The sequence below is a fragment of the Anastrepha ludens genome, chromosome 4, assembly GCF_028408465.1.
Source record: "Anastrepha ludens isolate Willacy chromosome 4, idAnaLude1.1, whole genome shotgun sequence".
Lineage (NCBI taxonomy): Eukaryota > Metazoa > Arthropoda > Insecta > Diptera > Tephritidae > Anastrepha > Anastrepha ludens.
The window spans coordinates 15,743,238-15,753,165 of NC_071500.1; positions in this window are offsets into that span (position 1 = coordinate 15,743,238).

Genomic DNA, 9,928 nt, shown 5'->3' on the forward strand with positions numbered 1-9,928 from the left:
TAAAAACAAGATCATTTGGTTCGGGGAAACACACAGCCTTCCAAAGTCATCTGAAATAAAAAATTCAAAGAGATTATTATTCTGTTGACTTCATTTTAGGCCCGAACCTAAAATATAGATAAAAATAAAAAAAACAAAAACAAAATTGCGGACTTGTGAAAAAAGTTCTCAAAATCTAATTTTTTTTCTTCATAAATTGTTTAAATTAAATAGTTTATTATTAAAAAATTAAATGTTTTAAAGGTCCGAGATCTAGATATGTGTGCCTAGAATAACGGGTTAAAGTTTTAGCCAAATCGGTTGAATAGTTTTGAGTCAGTGATTCCCCGAAATTTCGAAAACATGGTTTTGAGAAAAACGCGTTTGAAGTTTCGACAACAGCTGCTGCTGGCGTGTCACACGCTTTCATACACACCACGGCGCGCTCTCTTATTTTAGCTATAACTTTAAAAATAATAAAAATTTCTGTCTGAAATTTTTATAGTATATTTTTAAGATGTTTTTCTTCCGAAAAATGTAAAAAAAAATCGACTTTTTGAACCCGTCACACCGGGCTACTACCATAAAAGAACCCAACATTTTCTAATATTTCCTTTTTATTGAAAAATCAAAGTGAATTTAACGAAACAATAAAAAACCAAAACAAAAATAGTAAATTTAGGCTATAGATATTGGATCAAAATTTTGTTTTGATACATGTAATATTATTTTGTGTCATATATTATATTATATATTGTCAAATCAAGAAAATGAAAAAAACTTTGACTGGCCATTTTCTTGTTTTCGCTTTAATTCGGTAGTATTCCATCATTTGGCCAGCTAAATCCACTCCTCCCATTTTAGAATTGTACAGTTGGACAACGGCAGGAATTGGAACTGGCAACCTTCGCTTAAGATTTCGCACCCAACGATTTACTTCACCAATTGGATCTTTTCCACATGGTGTTTAGGCTATTGTAACGCATTTTGTATCACACCATTTCACAACAACTCAATTGTCGCCTTTAACAAACTGGTGCATATCGCCACGGCCCATGGATTTGTTTGGCGAAATATTTACTCTTTTGCCTAAGCGGTTCCCCATTATGGTGCCTGGCGCTTTAAACCCATTTTGCTGTAATCCCTCTAAAAGAGGTATTCTGGTAAAAAAATCTATCAAAGTAGAGATGACTTTCTTTTGGTAAATACTTGGTAAGTCTTAAAACAATTGATGGGCCGTGACCAAATCCACAATAAGGAACTGTTCCAGCCCCTTGAAATAGTTCAAAATCAACGATCAGACCATCAGAGGTAGTATAAACCAGATTCTTTAAACCCACAGGACGCGGTTTTGAACGGATTACTTGTCGCGCAGGGCATCTACCAGTAAAAGGAACTAATTGCTTATCAATAGAGTATGAAGTAACTTCAGACGCTGGCTGATTGCATCGGTTTCTTACCATGTGAATGACAGGCTGAACTCTCCATAGCTTGTTCGTTTCACTAGGTAAGTTATTATCAGCGAAATGAGTGGTGTTTCTAAATCTCATGAACTTGTTGATGTTGAAATGGAATAAAATGGCGTTTGCTGTGTGGCACGTAGCACCGTCCTGATGGAACCACATGGCGTCTAGGTCCATATGTTTCAATATGGGCCATAAGAAATTGGAAGGGCCACCACGTCTACCGAAAAATGGACGCAATGCGCGCAACGTTTGCGTTAATGAACACTCATTTTGACAATAAAGTTTTATCATTTGAACGTGCTCATTCAATCGTGTAATTTGCCATGATGATTTGGTATAAACAACTGAATAATAAACAAAAGATTTGACAGATGTCACCAAAACAAAATGGCTGCCACAGGGCGCCAAAATCGACCCGCGCCAATTGAAGCCCCCTTTATTTAGCACCTATAGTTGTTTTCCCAATACATTTTTATCTGTGGATAGCCTAGGCAGGACATATGTAATAATGGCGCAGCCATAAAAGTTTCTTTATTCGCTTTCGGTTAGATTCATCTCGCTAAATACCGCAAGTCTATACATTTTTGTATATTTTGGGGTGTTCCTAATTCAACGAAATTTTGACAGCCTTGCTCTATATTGTGAGCTGGGAATTCTTCTTTCTTCCAAAGTTCTGTTCTGTGTGATTTTGTGGCTTTTTGATTAGCTACGAAATGTTCCGAAATTGAATCTGCAAGTTCAATTCAAATCAAATAAAAAATTAATTAGGTTAATTAAAAAAAAATAGAAAAATAGAAATTAGGTTAATTCCACAAAAATACCTTCTTCTGACTCCTCTTCATCCTAACTATCAATTTCTTGTATTTGGTCGCGCGGTAAGCATAGGGTCAATAACATCATCAGATGAAAAGTTACCATCGGAGTTTTCAAGAATATCTAAGACCATTTAAAGGTCAGAATCCTTTGAGAAGTCTATAGGTATTTCTCCCTGCAATTCATCAGATAGCACAATTGTGAGTTTGAAAGAAACTCTTAACTTAAAACCAAGCAACACAAATGTGATATCTGATTTTTATTTTAGAGATAAGTGGAACCAACAGCAGAGCAGTTATTTTGCACATGTTATAACTTGAAATACCACTGGCCTTATACGTAAACACATTCATATCAAAAATATACCGGTTTAGATAATAGAAATTTGAGACGATAGGAAACTGATTGTTTTTATTTTTTGGCACGATGATTTCTCTTTTTCCATTTGTATAGGTAAGACAAAAACATAACATAATCACTGCTTTTGGTAGTTTAAGCAAAAATTAAAAACTATATATTTTAGAAATTTTTAAATTTACATCGCCCATTCGCTTAAGATGGTTCTCAAAGGGTCTGTATATTAATTATACAGAAATTTTATGGAAAAAAAATTTATAAAAATTTTATAGAAGAAACATTTTTTCTAAAACTTAATACTAACTTTCCGCCGTGAAATTTTGCCAGCAACATGCACTAAAAAATATAAAGAATATGTACTTACAGTTAGTAACATAAATAAGTATACAGGAGCCTGATTTATGGAATTGTTTGACGCTTTCATATGCGCCTTAATTTAGCTGTAAATTTTAGGTACCGTTATCCACGCTTTGCTTTGTCTTTAATGCCAGCCAAATTTATGTCACAGAAGTTAGTATACACCAAACGATTGTTCAGTTAGCATAACATTTTTTTTACGCATTGATTTAAAACTATTAAAAGGAAATAATTAAAGTGAGTATAAAAATTTAGGGAAGTACGTTGTGTATTAATTTTTGCGACATTTTTAGAAATGACACCAAGAGGAAAAGAGCTTTCTGATGATTTAAAAAAACTGATTATAAAATATCACAGGGAACATAAATCATTGCGAGAAATCGGTCGTTTGATAGAAAGGAGTTTTGCTACAGTTCAAAAGATTGTGAATAAATATAAAAGTGCGGGAAGTACCACTAATAAAGAGCGTTGCGGGCGTCCGCCGCTCTTAAGTCCCGGAGAAAAAAGCTTAGTCGTACGGGATTGAAATCTGAAGTTGAAAACGAGACTGGAAAACAATTAAGCACCCAAACTATTCGCCGGGTTTTGCATAGTGCTGGTTGTCATGGGCGCAATGTTAAGAAAAAGCCCTTCGTGAGTAGTGTCAATCGGTGTAAGGGGATTTCATTCGCAAAAGATCATGCAAAATATGACCAAATGTTTTGGAACCAAGTCATATTTTCTGAATAGTGTAAGTTCAGTATCTGTGGATCTGATGGCCGTGAAAAAGTTTGGAGAAAAATTAACGCGGAATTTGATCCAAACAATATGACTGGCACTGTGAAGCATGGAGGGGGCTCTCTGATGGTTTGAGGATGTATGACTGTGAACGGGGTTGGAAACTTGGTATTTATCGTAAATGGACCGATATGGTTAATTAAATATTTTGAAAAATAATATAAAAGAAAGCGCTCCGAAATTGGGCCTTGGAGGAACGTTTATCTTCCAGCAAGCTAATGACCCCAAGCATACATCTAACATTGTACGAGAGTGGCTGTTATACAATGTGCGAAAACAGCTGATAACACCGCCACAGTCCCCGAATACTAACTCATTCGAATATTTATGGGAACATTTAAAGCGGCAAATACGTAAACATCCGATTAGTAATAAGGAACAACTGAAAAACGTGCTTCAAAAGGAATGGAATAAAATACCACCAGCTGTAACTGAAAACTTGGTGAAATCAATGCCATCACGACTTAAAGCGATTGTAAAGTCTAATGGTTATTCTACCAAATACTAGGATTTGATTTTAATTATGTTTTTGATTTCACAAATTAATAATATGATGAACTGTATACTTACTTTTGAGACATGAATTTTTATTAAGTTTAATATAAAAAGCTATAATTTTGTTAATTTTTTAAATTTTGTCATTAGTTGGATTAAATATGATTTTTGTATTTCATTCATGTAAATAAAACAAAATTTTGTTAAACTTAGGTTGTTTAAAGGAATCGATTGGGGGAAAATTGAAAACGTGTCCAGTGTATACTTACTTCTGTTACTAACTGTACATTTTTTACGAAGACGTTTCGAACTCGGGCACTTTACGCGCAAACGAGCAGTCTGGTTTTGCTCAATTTTAGATGGCATGGGTTGTTGTTGTTGTAGCAGTATACTTAATGTAGATCACTGTAGTGCAATGTAGATCCCCGGTCATCTTCGTTTAGCTCATCTAACGGTAGGCACAGGAAACTTGCTGTTTCAACTGGTTGGGTCCAAGGGGAGAGGGGTGTTAAATGAGTGGATTTGATGGGGCATGTGAAAAGGTGCGGGTCAATTCTGAATAGGTAGGAGTTTAACTTGCTACACTATCCAGAATGTAAACATGGGTATTTTGCACTTGTGGAACAGCATCAAATAGGAGGAGAAACTCCGACAAACACCCAAAAAGGGTGTAAGCGCCAATTATATACTATTTGTACTTACATATGTATGTACATATTGGTTAAAAATTAACAAAAGGACCAACATTCCCATTATTTATGAATCACGATTTCGTTCATGTGGTTGCCTCGGCTGGCTGCGCAGTTGGGCATCCTGTAAATCCGCTTTTCCAAGGCCTCCGTGATGGTTTCTGGCTCCCTCTCACGAATAGCTTGCTCGATATTCACTTTACGGGGCCTAAATCGTGAATGGATTGTTCACAAAACATCGATCCTTCATCTCAGAAAAGTATTACGGCATTAAATCCGAATCCAATCCATGGACGCGCAAAAGTGCAATTTCTTCTCGATAATCACGACGTTCGGGTTTTACAATCCCTAGATACGGCAGTTTTGCTAGTAAACATAGCCACCGAGGTGAAAATGAGCTTGGCCAGAAAATATGTTTTTTGACGTCTCTTCAACAAACACATTAGGCCTCTTTTTTCGTCAAAACTTTGCAATTGGCGAATAGATGAAGCAAATGAACATGTGTCGGCAGCGCAGGAAGAGATCTGCCTTAAATTACACGTACCCTACCAGTGCGGCCATACCCGCCTCCGGCGAATTTTACTCGATAACTTTGTTATAGCTTTCGCATGCAAATTTTCTGTCACGTTAATAGAAATGGCGAATAGAAGAGGCCTATTATTTGGGCTACACAACATTGGCTTTAGAAATATATTTGCAATCCTTTCGAACGTTGCTCAAGCACAAAGCGATTCATTTCGCCCCGCCTCTGCGGAGATATGATACTCACTTTCTCGCTCTGTCAAACTGCTGTTGAACCGGCCTCATTTTAATGATTTGTTTACAAGAAACTATTTTCTTTTTCCTCCTTTTCCTCCGGAAAGAACTGTAACCGAGCAACTACTACAGGCCTAAGCACGGCAATCGTGGGCGCTTGAATGCTCGTCTTGTAGCGATAACATAAGGGGACAGATACCTGTAATAAAATGTTAATATAATCCTTTATCCTTTTAATATGTCAAACAATTTAGAACGTAAATTTAAGTATTTCTTATATTATAGATCGTCAACCGTGACGGCTCTATTCTTTGCGTTCGAGCACTGGGAGAGGTATAGTTACGTTGCCGACTTTAGACGCGTTCTTCTCAAAACTATATTTTTCGAAATGGTGTACACGATAACTCGAAAAGATCTACTGATCTACCGATCTACCTGAAATTTTGCACGCATCTTTTATATGATATTACTTTCTATGTGCCACCGTAGCCGAATGGGTTGGTGCGTGATTACCATTCGGAATTCACAGAGAGAACGATGGTTCGAATCTCGGTGAAACACCAAAATTAAGAAAAACATTTTTCTAATAGAGGTCGCCTGTAGGTCCCTCCATTTGTGGAACAACATCAACACGCACACCACAAATAGGAGGAGGAGCTCGGTCAAACACCCAAAAAGGGTATACCCGCCAATTATATATATACTTATTATATATACTTTCTATGTGAATTTACAATTTTTCGAAAATTCTTCGAAAAAATAATTTTTTCGAAGCAAAATAGTAGGAAAATTCGCCCGAGAATTCATTTTTTTTTTTGCAGAATTAATTACGCGAATTTTTTGTTCCCATTTTTTTTAATTCATATAGAAATTATGACATTAATAAACCAAAAAAAAATTGGTTTTTTGTGTTCAGGTCACTGACGCCAATGCTGCAATGCCCGCCGATTGAGAAGTCCCCCTGCGACCTTCCTGTATGCCAACTTTGAAAAAAATATATTGACTTCTTCAATTTAAATAATTTTAATGAAAATCAGGGAAAATATGGCCGTTTACCGGTATCTGTCCCCTTAAAATTGCGGAACTTTATTCCCCCTCCTATTTAGTTCGTGTAGACGTCTCTTGAACCACTTCTACACCTTCTATAGATAATGCTAAAAACGCTCTATCAAAACAGAAATGTCAGGTGAAGATCGCGAATTTCCATTGTTAAAACATTAGCTGTCATTTCCTAGTTTGACAACTAATTTGAATGTTACCGCGCCATTTACAGCGATCTGACTTGTTTGGTGCCATTTTAAAAATGAAATGTTGTACGGGACAAAGTGATTACAGAAGTTTGGCGCATTTAGTAGAAAATGTAGATGTTTGGTTATCAGCTACGTCATCTTGATAAAGGCACAAGAGCTATAGGAAAGCTTTAAAAAAAAAAAACACGTAAAATTCGGAAAAATTCATGAAATTTTTATTTAAATCGATAGTACGGTCCATATAATTTAATGTTTGAAGATTATTTCATGCAAACGTTGACCGCGACTGCGCTTCAAATGGTCCATCCGCTTAGTCCAATTTTAGCATACTCTTTCCAATGTTTCGGCCGGTAACTCACATATAAATTCTTTAATGTTGTCTTCCAAAGCGTTAATTGAAGCAGGCTTGTCTGAATAGACATGAGCTTTAACAAAGCCCCACAAAAAATAATCTAAAGGCGTTATATCGCACGATCTGGATGGCCAATTGACAGGTCCCGAACGTGAAATAAAATGTTAACCGAACTCGCCTCTCAACAAGTCCATTGTTACGTGTGCTGTGTGGCATGTGGCACCGTCTTGCTGAACACACATACATCACATGTCATGCAAGTCAAACTCTTGCATTTCGTGGATATCATTTCACGGTAGCGCTCACCATTTACAGTTACGTTACGATTCGCAGCATCTTTGAAGAAGTACGGTCCAGTGATACCTCCAGCCCATAAACCACACCAAACTGTGACATTTTTTGGATACATTGGTAGCTCTTGCAATTCTTCTGGCTGATCTTCACTCCAAAATCAACAATTCTGATTATTTACATACCCATTGATCCAAAAATGAACTTCGTCGCTGAACACAATTTTTCGATCAAAAAGTGGATCTTCGGCCAACTTTCCAAGAGCCCATTCATCAGAAATTCTGCGTTGCGGTAAGTCGTTCGGCTTCAATTCTTGCATCAGCTTCACACTTAAATCCTTTCGCAAAATTTTCCACGTTGTTGAGTAACAGAGGCCCAATTGCTGCGAACGGCGAACGGCGACGAATCGATAATTGATGGTCATCATTAACACTGACCGATACAGCTGCGATATTTTCTTCAGTTCGCACTCTACGTAAGCGTGTTGGTGGTTTGATGTCCAATAATGTAAATTTGGTTCTAAATTTAGTCAAAATAGCTCGAATAGCTGCTTCAGTGGGTCGATTAAACTGACCATAAAATGGAAGAAACGCGCGATAAACTTTCTTAACAGAACACGCATTTTTACAATAAAATTCAATGATTTGCAAGTGTTGTTCGTTTGTAAGACGATTCATGGTTAAATTATAGACCAAACTGAAGATGTTTGACAGTGAAACAAAACACGAAACATGCGTCAACTGTTTAAACCAACTGCTTAAAAAGATAATAGCTAAAAATCACCCGTTATATTTGAAATCAAGATTTGCATAGTGCCGTTATTCGACCCGAGTCTCCAAAAGTTTGAATTCAAGTCTTCATATTTCAATATGGTTCTAGTCCCACTGTGATGCGTGCTTATAAACCAGATAAATAGATTTTTTAGTACTTAAAAAATAATGCAGCGGTAATATCGTTAAAAACAGCACGCACACCATTATATAAAAACCAACAAACATATTTTTTTATATGTACATATGTATGTACACATGCCCATATGAATGTATGGATGCTTCCTTTAAATAAAAAATACAAGCTTGTTCTACATTCACGCATACATATTCATAAGCGAGTCCCCTTATTCGCCAATATATGTATTGTACATAACTCCTACGTATTTTTTGTTTTTTTATAGACCCTTACCCTAAATTTGACCCAACGATTTCGTATAACAGTTTTCATACCATAAATAAAAAGGCCCCTAAATGTGAACGATGAGCACATAATAAAATTCAAAATAAATCAACAGACACAAATGGACATAGTCGTATATGGTTGTGTGCATGTGTGTATGCTCATACATATATGTATGTATGTGTGTGTGCAAATATAAGTGGGCATACCTGCCCACAGCGTCAAATTCAAATGCTCGACCCAAAACGGCTCTCACTGTGCTGCGCGGGCCTTAGTCTCATCGGTCGGCGATTGTCGGCGGTGTAGAGACCCAAAGCGACAGACTGAGTCGATGAAAATCGTTCGGTACTTGTCGTAATTCAACGCCTCATAGTTTTTAGACAAACCCAAAGCGTACTACATACACATGTATGTATGTATGTATGGACTGGTGTGTACATATATGTATATATATTTGCAACTCGTTGTTGGTTGCTATAATTTTTCAAAATATAGTATAATGCAGACGCTATATGCGTGTATAAAAATAAAACATATAGCGCATGTGAATTTATAGCATGCGGACCAAACCCGTTTTAGTTCTATCATGATTCATGAAGACTAAAGTATTCTTTTGTGTGTATGTATGTATGTGTGTGAGAGCCCCAACGAATACAAACAAGGTGTGTGCCTACACTACGCTGTTCGTTGAAATTTAAAGCCCAAAGCCAGAAGGCTTTCAAATTTTATTACTCACAAAGTCGTATATACAATTCCTCGGAACGCGCTGGCTTGTGATCAAGTCTTACATGGTTTAATAACCATAGATAGATATCAGTTGTAATAAACACTATAGAAGGTAAGACGGTATATGTATATCGTAAGTATATAAATGAAAAAAACACGTCCGCCAGGTGAGATGATCGAAAATCAACGCTTAAACACTAACGTCTTTGCCTGTATCTCAGTACAATAGCTGTATAGCTGCCTAACTATGTACCTCACCGACGCACTATTTCACTACTTAGCCTCAATGACTATTGTTTACTTTCTACCACTAACAAACGACGATGACGACAACGAAAAATACTCATGCTAGCTGTTGTATTGGTTGTATTCTCCGACTTTTTCTTCATCATCATCATCGTCAACATCATCCATTTACCGTCATAGTCGTCGTTAACGCCTCCGTTT